This window comes from Pinus tabuliformis, chromosome 1_1 (genome assembly GCF_031772625.1).
Source record: "Pinus tabuliformis cultivar Carrire ecotype Pingquan chromosome 1_1, CPIR1, whole genome shotgun sequence".
NCBI classification, from domain to species: Eukaryota; Viridiplantae; Streptophyta; class Pinopsida; order Pinales; family Pinaceae; genus Pinus; species Pinus tabuliformis.
The window spans coordinates 833,344,786-833,357,379 of record NC_142297.1 but is presented as its reverse complement, the minus strand read 5'-3'; the positions used below and the strand labels follow the sequence as shown (position 1 = coordinate 833,357,379).

Sequence of the window (12,594 nt, the reverse complement as noted above, 5' to 3'; positions counted from 1 at the left end):
TCTCTGAAGTGCATGATTCATCTTGAGGTCTGCCATTATCTTGAGGAATTTATCAATTGTGGAGAGCGATCAAATGATAAATCTCTTGAGGTGCAAATCTTTTTTCAGGTTTTGCATTCCAAAAGAAGTTTTCACCTGAAGAGATTCATCCCTGTTTATGCTTGATAGACCTGGGATTAAGGTAGACCTATGCTGGTTTCATTAGTGTTATACACACCCCCATGTGACATATACACACATCTCTTCCAGACTTTGACTCTTGAGGCTCTCTCTTTCTGCATTGGATCAAATAAATCATTGATTCTTTCCTCTCTGCCCATGTGTGTAAATGTTTCTACGTGGTAGTAGAGCAATGACCACTTGCTCTGGAGGCATCAAATAATTGTGCTGAGATGAAATTTGGTGCAACAGTCGACAGTTTAAATTTCTGTAAATAGGAGTTTCACAAGAATTAAAGTGGCATTACAAAGGCAAGTTATGTCTATTGTTGAGTTAAAGAGGGCATCTGGAAAGTTACAGCTGATAAGTTTACAAGCTGAATAAGTTTTTCAAAGTCCTAGTTTGAAACCTTAGAAAAAAAATTAAATTATCTTGAAACAAGGCCAAAAGTATAATGTATGAAATCTTCCGAGGAAAATGACATTGTATCTATTCAATGGCAATGTCATACAACGATGGATATTGCATTCAGAAATAAATGTTGCAGATGAAAGTGTCTCGGCAGATCATATCTACCATACTCATTGAGCTTTAAAACATTATGTTTTATGTCGAATCAGGATTGAACTTTTCAATTTGCAAGTTGCGTTCAGCATTTTTTATAAAGTTGTCTTTCTTGGCTGATTGTTTTTGTGGTTTTGCTCTTTTACTGCTGGCTGTTTCTTGCTGGTCAGAAACCTGTGAGAAATGGATTTCCCATCAAAAGACTGTAAACAGATATGCCAAAAACAACATTTCTAGTGCAGTTTCCGTTTTGGAAGTTTTTTTTTTCCAGAAACACCACCTGAATGGTCCCCCCTTTCTGTTCCTGGTAGCAAGGTTGCGGATTATCATAAATTACATTTGATAGTAAGATACTTTATTTCACTGTTGCATCTTTACATAAATGTTAATTCTATCATGTAATATTTACCCTACTAATTTGCAGATTGTTACTGTAGGTTTGCTTTATTCCTCAGTTCTTTTACTAAATTCTTGTTTGTCATTTTGGTGTGATAATGAACCTCTTAAGCTGTTCTTCTACATAGCTGTTGATATAACCTTTCAGATATTCTCACTGATTTAGCCTTATGTTGGTGAAATGACTTGCTTGGTAACTGACTGCATCATTTATAGGAAAGTTGCTGCAGCATACAAGGAGCTAAAGGAAAGAAAGAAAAGAGCAGATGAGATGCAAAACATAGCTATGGACATGAGTTTGCGTTAAGGAGTTGTTGGTATGCATATTTGGAAACTCTGCAATTTACTTATTTGCATATTTTAACTTGCGAGAGTTTGTTTTGGAGTAACTGCATAAAATATTCAAGTACATGTTGAGATTTGTGAAAATATGCTTGCTGAAAGATTTTAAGTTTTCATTAATCGATGGGTATCTGATACAGAATTTGTATATAAATTTTCATTTTTTTTTATTTTTTCTTCTTGTAGGTGAAGGGTAGAAAAAGGAAACTCCGTGACAAACAAATTGTTCACCAATCAGCAGGACCAGTTTATAGATAGTGCTAGTGGTATAAGGCTTCCACTGGAACCATTTCTCCTAGCATCCGAGGCTGAGACAAGAAATACTTGAATAGTTCTCTGTTTGGAAAGGTAGAAAAAGGAAACTCCATGACGATGAAATTGTTCACCAATCATCAGGACCAGTTTATAAATGGTGCTAGTGGTACAAGGCTTCCACTGGAACCATTTCTCCTAGCATCTGAGGCCGAGACAAGAAAAAATTGAATAGTTCTCTGTTTGGAAAAAGAATCGGAAGAAGAGCTGGAATCAGCATTGTATCATTGTCTAGAAGGAAGATCCTATTGTTGTGCTTGGGAAGATCTCATCTACTGTTGATCTGTCTACTAGGATATGAGTTTGCGTAAGGAGTTGATGGTATGCATATTTGGTAACTCTGCAATTTACCTGTTTGCATCTATTAACTTGCGAGAGTTTGTTTTGGAGTAACTGCATAAAATATTCAAGTTACATGTTGAGATTTGTGAAAATTTGCTTGCTGAAAGATTTTTTTAAGTGTGTATTCATTAGATTATTTATTGAGAAATAGCTCACTAAACAACTGTACATGGGGCGACTAGGACTCCTAATAAGAGTAAGGAGCTTTGGTTTCAACTTCCTCTTGTGATTGAGGAGTATCAAGATTAATTTGCCCTTGATGACCATCTTTCTTTTGAACTAGAAGCGCATGGAGCCAATCATAGTTTTTGACCCTTAGCATGTAGATGAAAATTCATGTGTCCTAAGGCTTGATTTGGAAACTATGTTACCAACATAATGAGTAGGGGGAATTATATAGGAAAGCTAAGAATTCCACATAGGTAGAGGAGCAAGAGGTAATCAAGTTTCAAAATGGCTAGCATTGAAAGATCTAGGTTCATTATTTAACCAACATACAACCTTCCTTTGAGATTATAGTGAACACCCCCGTTCGCCAATCAAAGGTCAATCTAGAAACAACACGAGTCTTTATGGGGAATAAGTGGATGGTTGATTTCAAACCAGTGAGTATGTGGTGAATTGAACCGTTGGATGAAATTCTTCCCAAAGAACCTATCTCTCTTAACCCAAGGTAAAAAAATTATGTCAAGAGGATCAAGTATTCTCTTTTAAATGTATTGAGTGTCCCAAATTCCCAATTGTTCACAAAATATGAATAGTAGTAACTCGAACAATCAAATGAGCACCTTAGTTCATTGAACAATTAATTATTAAAAAATCCACAAGATGATAGAGCGATATATTAATATGGCTCATTTACATTCAACTTTCGAGGCCAAGAGTTCAAAAGGCTAACTTATAAGAGAAAGTGAGTCAGAAAGATGAAAATGGAGATAAAAACAATTACAGAATTTATTTTCAATGCTGACAATGCACATCCATTAGCTATTGGGGCAAAAGGTGTTATTTTATTGGGGCCATCTAATGCAAAGCTAAAGATAATGCATGTCCATGGCCTATCTAAGGCTAAATAGATTACTAGTTAGAAATGACAACTTAGAGTGCAGAGTAGAGGTTTGAGGACAAGATTACATTCAGATCAAGAAAGTTGCCTTGTTGAGAGACATAAGGTTGAATGTGTATTTTAGTGCACTCATCGATTTACAAAACTTCAAAATTGCAATGATAGATTTAATGACATGTTGAGAAAATATTTGCTGAAATTTTCCAATGATGGTCCTAGTGCATGCAATGTAATTGCAGGTACAATATGCACTGAACTTGTCCCACATATACACTCTAGTAGTTTGAGGCAACTAAATTTCATGTGCATATGGCCTTTTGAAGAATCAAGTGTGTAGGTAGAAGTGATTAGCATAAGGAGTGAAATCCTAGATGCATTGTCGAATATGCAACTCATGAGAAACATGCTACTTACTTCACACCATTAGCTCAAAGAAATGGACATTTTCTTTGATTAGCATAGGGAGAAAGTCATCCAAAACATTGAATTGAAACAAGCTTTTTGAATGAAGTCCAAGATGTTGATGTGGCTCTTAATGTTTGTATAATGGTTCCAACCAAGTAAGTCAAAATGCTTAACGTTGTGCTTATTGAGTTGTCAAATAAAAAGGTCAATGTAGAAGTTAGGTTGGTGGGAATTAGGCCAAAAGTAGGAAATTTGTCATTCTAATGTGAAAAGTTATTTACTAAAACGTCCACTCATCTTAGCAAATTTACCTCAAGTTTGATGAATCTAAATAGTAGTTTATTTGTAGCTTTTGAGACAAAAAGGTAGAGAATGTGAAGTACAAGAGTAGTTGAAAAGTTGGGAAGTTGGAAGGAACTCAAGTTTGATAATTTAAATAGTAGTTAGATTGTAGCTTTTGAGTCAAAGAGGTAGAGAATGTGAAGTGCCTAGAGTAGTTGAAAAGTTAGGAAGTTGGAAGGCCAAATACCTCAAGATGAGTTTATAAATAGAACCTTTGCCTTCAAGCAAGGGTTCTATTTTTTGATATTGTAAGTTATTTTCATCTAGTAATAAAGAGGTCATGGCTAGTTAGTGTGTTTATATTCTTATAAGATTGCATATAGTCTTGGGACCTTTCTCTTCTTACTTGGGGTCCTTGTCGGTGTGATCATCCTAACTTATGAGTCCCTTCTTGTGTTATGATGCTTATTCTCACTTATGTTATAGTTGCTAAAATCTGATATGAAACATGGAGCTTCTTAATCATCAGAAGAAACATTTCCTAGATCCTTAGAATCTTTGATTATGTATACGTTTTAGTTTGTGGACTATTATCCATATTGTTTATATGCCTAAACTTGTTTTATTTCATCTTGTTGGTTTTATGAGAGAGAATTGTTTTTAACAATTGGATCATCACATTTTAGAAAGGAGTCGGGAGGTTACAAATCAAGTTCATTTATTCACTAGGGTAAATTTGAGGTCTAAAATGGGTTTCCTAAGAAAAATATTAAAATTAAGTAAAAACATAAGTTGGAGGTGTTATTTAGTGAAAGTTATATATATATATATATATATATATATATATATATATATATATAGATATATATGGGCATTGGGTACTGCCTGGGGAAGAAATTTGGCATCACTCTTAGCCCAAAGGCAAGAGAGAGGTTGTTGGTAGTAGGTAAACCTTTAGTATAGACCCAAAAACGCAACAAAATTATTTTGTTCCAGAGCGTCAACATGTCAACTTATGAGACTTGATCCTGGGTGGGGAGGACAACAAGTATTCCAACCAACCACCCAAGCTAAACTCAATTGACTCATATATATATATATATATATACATACATACATACGTGTGTGTATAAAAGTGTTATATTCATTGTTATATAATATTTTATATAAATTACTTATATACAAAATATATTTAATAGTTGTTATAAATATAAAGATATTTTGTGATTATATTTATGTATACTTAAATGTAAATTTATTATGATTTTAATTAATGTGAGATTTATTTTTTTAAGGAATCGAGAGTAGTGATAATATATTTTATTCTATATTTGTCATTCATAGAATATATATCATATATTAAGATGATATTACTAATATTTTAACTAAGGTGATATAACACATTAATAATCTTTCACTTTTATAAATCATAGTAAATGAGTAGTGTTGACCTAATTCTTGAAATTTTATTGGTTTCTTTTATTCCAACTTATCAACATGCATTTTCCTTATGGGGCCCATTATAAAACAAAAACTATTCTAATGTATAAGAATGGTGGAGTATTGTCACTATTATCAAATATATTTCTAACTCTTGTTACTATTCCCTAGGAATTAGTTTGTTGCATTCATATTGCATTCTTGCATGTAGTGAAGGCTACAAATCGAAGGATTCTCCTTAAGTGAAGAATTTCAAATTGGGCACTTTTTCTAGGTGAGCCAATGAGGTCGGCAAGGATTATTTTCTTGTGCCAACAATGCCATTTCATTAAGTGCTAGTTAAAGGAAGATTTAAGGTTCAAGTGGAGCTTTCAACATCCATAATGGCTTCCATCACCAACTTGGGTTCATGTATTCATTGCCCATAATATTGCCTGATAACCCATGCTTGCCGTGTATTCCCCCCGTTGGCAAGATTTATGGACTAGACTAATGAATCATCATCCATATCTGGGAAATACTGCAATGTTTTTACAAAAGCATTCCATTTCTTTACCTTTCAACTTGTTAGATCAAATCCCTTTACTTCTTTCCATCCTTGATAGAAAAGGAGACCATTCCTTTGTTCTACTACATCACATAATGTAAGATTGTCTTTTTGTCTAAAAAATAAGTGGAACTTGTTGGAATGTCAAAAATGCCATCACAAACTATCCAAGAATATATATACATACATATATATATATATATATATATATATATATATATATATATATATATTACACTGAAACCGCTCCCGAGAGGTGGGAAACCCGTCCCAATCGTTCCCGCGCTGCTGGGAGCTTTGGAACTGTATGAGAATGTTACCTTTTCAGCGGGAGCTGGGGAAAGTTTTGGGAGCTTTGAAGACTATTTTTTTTGGAGTTTCCGTGTTCCTTGGCGTTGGAGAATAAGCCAAAGAGAAGTATGTTGAATTGCCCACAAAACATGAGCCTATGTTGAAACCTTTGCAGGAAGAAAGGCCAAAGACATCCTTAACACCAATATCCTTAATTGAGAAACTAGAGCAATCTCTTGATGGGTTAAGGAAGCATGTGGCACCTCGATGTAAGGGCAATATCTGAAATGTCATGCTATTGAGTATTTCTTTTGTTGTTTATGTATATATATCACATAAGATTGTGTGTGCATATTGTATGTGGCAGTCAATGCTTAAACATTAGAGTTGCTTTGTTTTTTCTCTTAAGAATAACTAAAGAAACATAGGTAAAACTGTTTCTTTGTATTTTTAAGCCAGATTGTTTCAATAACTGGTCATGTGTCAGAGAACGGATAATGAACTTGTCATTTTATATATATAAAAGGGAGAGACTTAGTGAGAGAGACACCCAGAGAATATATTTATATATAAGAGAGATTATATATTTAAATTGATTTTAATATTTGAATATTTTGATTCAATATTAATTTTGATTATTATATAAATTATATAACTAAAAATATATTTGATATTTTTGTATTTTGTATTTTTTATTTTATACTATTACCGCTCCCGATTAGTCGTTTCTTGTAAATTTTGGGGGAACCTCTCGCTGTTCCGGACACCCGTACCCAAGTTCCCACGTTCCAGAAACTCATGCAATATATATATGAAGATGATTTGCATAATCATTTAATTGTCAACCAGGGTTTGTTAACTTGTCAACACTATGTGATGTGTGCACAAGTACCAAAGTTCCTACCATGTTGTGTGCCTATGCATGAGATCTACAGGTGATGGAAATCAGGATCAAGATAGGCTAATTTACTTAATTTGGTTAGCTATAAGTTCACCCAAATCCAAAAATAACGATGTCCCTTGTGTTGTCTCAGTTTATTTCAGTTGTTGATCTGTATATTTGTGAAGGCTGCATTTGTGTTTACTTAGATATTTATGCATTTGAATAATTTTTAATGCAAAGAACAAGTAGGAGATAGTAAATCAGAAAATGTAGTAGGGGTTTCTGGTGTGTTAGATTCATAAATTTTCACATTAACCTCCGATTAGATTGACTCTGGTCCTCCCAGTGACCCGACATCTGAACCCCAACCCCCACAAGGCACTCTGCGCATAGCTTTCTAACCAACCCCCTTCCCTACGGCTGGCCGAAGCTAGCCTGGCCAATGTTCCTAGCATGCCAATTCCACAATTTCAGAAGACTCCATCCAACGACAGTCTCTCCCCGACCAACGCTCCTTAGGGGCTTAGCGTCAGAGCATTTCAGGAACCAGAGTGGTCTTAACGCAAAGACAATCGCTGCTTCCCTACCCTCAAACCTCAAGTTTACCAGGTATACAATAAACAGGAATTTGCTTGGGCAGACTTCCTCCCAACCCAACCCTATAATCCCCATGGATAACAGAATGCCGAACCTGAGAGACACTCGTGTAGACCCCATGGACCTGGGATTATTCTTGCAGACCTCCTCTTCTAGGCTAATTCCATCGCCCCAGTTGCTCGCCCCCACAAACCTCATGCCCCCATGCAAGCCCCAGTTACCAGACCAGATGTAGGGAAGCATAATGGATTGTAGGCAGAGCCAGTTAACATACCCGATAATCTGCGTTTGGAGACGTTGTATCTCCTCTCCTTCCCGACGCCATTGCTCCACTTTCGTCGTCGTCACCTCTTTTCTTACACCCTCCGAACTGCTATCCCTCTTTGCGGTCGGTAACTCAACTGCATGCAATTGCCACCTTCCCTCCTCTTGCTTGCCTTAAGCTTGTCGACGACCACCACGCCCTGCGCTTCAAGCGTGTGGGAGGCGGTGGCACCATCACTTGCTGTCCTTTTCATTATGACAACCTTAATGGCTCTGTCTGCCAGCTCACACCTCGATCAAGGGTATTATGAATTTTACTTTTTTTTTTTTTAATGGATGGTTCACACACACTGGGTCACGTCCATGGAAAGTCTAGGCTGATCAACCCCGAAGGGAATCAAGCCCCTCGGCCAGACTAGTAGGGCTTAACCCAAAGGGCGTCGAGGAGAATTGACCCTGTGACCTTTCGATCGGCGAGATACTTAACAACAGGGACTCAACAAGTTGAGCCAACCCTTGGAGCTTTGTACTTTGAATTTATATAATACTTACTATTTTAAATTTAATTCAAATTTATTATTTTAATTTATTCAATTTTTGATATAGTAATGATTACATTGATAAAAATAAAAGTGTGGAAAAGAATAAGCTCACAACCAATAAACATGCGAGTAAACAAGAAAACTCAACCGTACCAATCTACATCTATATGCTGCCACATGGTAAGCGCTTTAAGTCTGGTTTTAATGTACTGTTCAGATGCAAATATGAAAAATCTATGAAAACAAATACATAAGCCATTACTCCCATGTTATCTGCTCCAACCCTCGATTATTTGTCCAACCACGAATATGTGTCTTCAGAAGCAAATATGAAAAATCTATGAAAACAAATACAGAAGCCATTACTCCCATGTTATCTGCCCCAACCCTCGATTATTATTTGTCCAACCATGAATATGTGTCTTGCATTAAAGATTTCTTTATTTGATGTTTAAATAGAGAAAGCAAAACATTAAATCTATGAAAACAAATACAGAAGCCATTACTCCCATGTTATCTGCTCCAACTCTCGATTATTTGTCCAACCACAAATATGTGTCTTGCATTAACGATTTCCTTATTTGATTTTTAAATAGAAAAAGCAAAACATTAAAGTCCCTTACGAGGGGTAAATTTATATAAACTTAATTTTCTTTTATTCAAAATTATATTTGTATTAAATTAATAGTATTTGATAGTTTTATCCGGATCATATCATGTAATTGAATTTTATTTTTATTTTGCATTTATTTTGAATTTCAATTTGTTAAGTTATATTAAAATTTTTTTATTTTTATTTTTATTTTGTAAATATTAATATCTTATTTATTTATAATGGTAAATTTGAATTTTATAATATTTATGTTCCTATGTCATGTAATTTAAATATCTATATTATTGAGGTGACAATTGTCTTTGTTACAAGACTAATTAAATATCATATCAATATGGTAGTTTAGTAGCTTGTTACATGGAAATAAGGTTTATTTTAACCATACTAAATAAATTTAATTGGTAACTTTTGTTTGCTTAGCACATTTAACTCTTGCTCTTAATTATGCATTAGGTATGTCTATCTTTTATCTATAGCCTTTCTAGAAGGTTAAGAGAAAAATTTTCTTAGGAAAGCATTATGTTATAAACCATTTTGAAAGTAATTATTAACTTTATAATAATTATTTAGTATAAAAATATATTTTAACTCAACTTAATTGAAAAACATCTAATCAAATTTTGGGCAAAATTAATTAGAAAATAACTAACTAATTGTTGAAAACTAATTAGAAAATAAAATCATAAAAATTTCAAAAATTCAAATATTCAAACTACTCATATAATTTACACATTCTATCCAAAAGATAAAGATTCAAGAATTTTCTACATTCTAAATACTATAGATCCATTTTAAGTACATATCTAACATGAAATTTCTTTAAGTGAAACTTCTTTAGAGTGCAAAATATAATGTTAACTAACTAAAGGCCAACTAGAGTATATATAACCATACAAACTTAATTTTTTTCATGATATTATTTATTATTTTTTTAATTTTAAAGAGACACACTTACACATCCCCTCATACTTGTAGAATATAGAAAAATCAAAACTCCTTGTTACATTATGGAAATATCTAAATTTTATATTAATTTTATTTATTATCTTAAAAATTCACTGCAGCATAACTGTCCAATTTAAAAAATTAAAATTATTATTTATGTGTACTTTAAAATAGAGTGTATATATAATAAATTTTGAATATATCCATCAAATTAATTTTTAGATATTATATATATATTAAAAAATCTATCATCCATTCATCAAATTGTACATTATTATATTTAAATTAAGAGGTAGTACTAACTACTATATATAGAAGAATTGAAACTCCTTATTACATTATGGAATATCTAAATTTTATATTAATTTTTTTTATTATCTTAAAGATTCACTGTAACTTAACTTTCCAATTTAAAAAATTAAAATTATTATTTATCTATATTTTAAAATAAAATGTATATATAAAATAAACTTTGAATATATCCATCAAATTAACTTAAAAAAATTAATTATAAAAAATAAATTAATAATTAATTGAATGTCATTAATTACATGTAAAAATACAATAAAAATAAAAAAACAAAGCTAAAGATAAGAAAAAGTGAGAAAAAGTGAAAAGCAAATAAATAATTTCAACTCTGGCTTGAGGATAAGTTTTTCCACTATTTACTATATATGAGAGACAAGTAAATACTTTGATCTGCGCTCTTATTCTCAACTCCAATGTTTGTTTGAGGATGAGTTTTTCGACTGTTTAATATATATAAAAGTGAAAGACAAGTAAATACTCTGATCTGCACTCTTTGGTTTGACGATAAGTTTAGCCCTGTTTAAAATATATATACATATATATGGGATAGATTCACTCGCACATAAACTCGAACATCCATTTTAATAAACAAACACAACAAGTGCATCTAAAAAATACCCGCAATCTTTACTTTCCTCATCTATTTATTCATCTTCCCCACTATGCAGTTTCTGAATTCTGTGTGAAAGAGTAGGCCTTGGGCAAGGCAGAAGATCGGGAGTTCGAATTTTGTTAAGTTATGGTATGTTCTATGCTTAGAGCAATTTACTTTTCCGTACTTATTATTATTCATAGATTAGCAATCGCATGTACATAAAGTTAAGTGCAGATAGAACATTAAACGATCGATAGAAAACAAGCCAAGACAAGAGACACAAGATGTGGCGGCTAGCCAGGGACAAACCCCACAATGTGTGGGGAAACCCTTTGATCAAATCTTCTTTTATCTTCAATAATTTAGCAGAGAGAAATAGTACAATAAATCTGATTTATATCAGCAGTAGCAAACCCTAGATCAGCAACATCAGCATTAGCGACTTCATCATCAAAATAGGGCAAACGATATCTCACAAACCGACTGTCGGATCAGCTTGATTCCACCACCAAAAGTTGTGGCTTCCAGAGGAGGTTCAGATGAACCTACAACGTAGTTCAGATGAGGAGATCTTCTAGTCCATGTAGGTCAAACTTCACTTCTGCAGTTGCAGCTTCAATTTCAGCGGCTTCCTTCAAACTAGGGCAGTCGATATCTTGCAAACCATTCGTCGGATTGACTTGATTCCACGACCAAAAATTGTGGCTTTCAGAGGAGGTTCAGATGAACCTAAAATGCAGTTCAGATGAGGAAATCTTCTAGTCCACGCAGGTCAAACTTTACTTCTGCAGTTGCAGCTTCAGTTTCAATAGCTTCCTTCAAACTAGGGCAGTCGATATCTTGCAAACCGTCTGTCAGATTGACTTGATTCCACCACCAAAAGTTGTGGCTTTCAGAGGAGGTTCAGATGAACCTACAACGCAGTTCAGATGAGGAGATCTTTTGGTCCACACAGGTCAAACTTTACTTCTGCAGTTGCAGCTTCAATTTCAGCAACTTCCAGCTTCACATGTGTGAGGGAGTGACCCTTTTCTGCGCAGTAGAGAAGAGACTCTTTTCTGCGCTATAGAGAGAGAGATGTGATGAGATGAGTGAGTGCAAATGAGGAAAAGTCCTCCTGTATTTATACACAACGTTGGTGTTTGAATAGATGCAACTGTTGGGTTTTTGAGCCTATATGAGTTGTAGGTCGGCTTGATAATAATTCCATAATCAAAATAAATTCATATCTCCATGAATACTTATCGGAATCGGATGATCTTTAGATCAATCCTATATCTCTCGACGAGAGGAATCTAATGAACATATTATCAGCCATGAATAGGATGACCCACATGAACTTTGGCCCTAGTTGCCAATTTTAACACTCCCTCTCAACTAGGGAGAACTTCATCTGCAATCTGTCTGTCTGTCGCTACTATTTATCCATCAAATGCACTGCCTTGTACAGCCTAACCCTTGCCCTGCTCTGCTCTATTCTGCTTGTTTTGCTTTGTCTTGTTCTACCCTGTACTGATTTGTACGACTCTGCTCTGTTATGCTCTACTCTGCTTTGTTTTGTTTTGCTCTGCTTTTGTCCGAATTATGAAGAAGAAGAAATGATCGAGGATGTATCATACTGACTCAAAGTCAGTCTCAGAGTATGTACCACTGGTCTGGGTCTCAACCAACCCAAAGTCAGCGTCATAGTGAGTACAACT

General features: G+C 34.1%; 1 protein-coding gene across 1 annotated transcript in view; it reads left to right on the top strand.

Moving 5' to 3' along the window:
* LOC149216717 (putative U3 small nucleolar RNA-associated protein 11) overlaps nucleotides 1-12,594 on the top strand; it is a 143,117-nt gene that overhangs the window by 107,601 nt on the left and 22,922 nt on the right. Inside the window, exons 2-3 of the mRNA XM_089392826.1 lie at nucleotides 1,336-1,436; nucleotides 1,648-2,094. The gene's annotated coding sequence lies outside the window, so the exon portion shown is untranslated. The remainder of the gene's footprint in view (nucleotides 1-1,335; nucleotides 1,437-1,647; nucleotides 2,095-12,594) is intronic.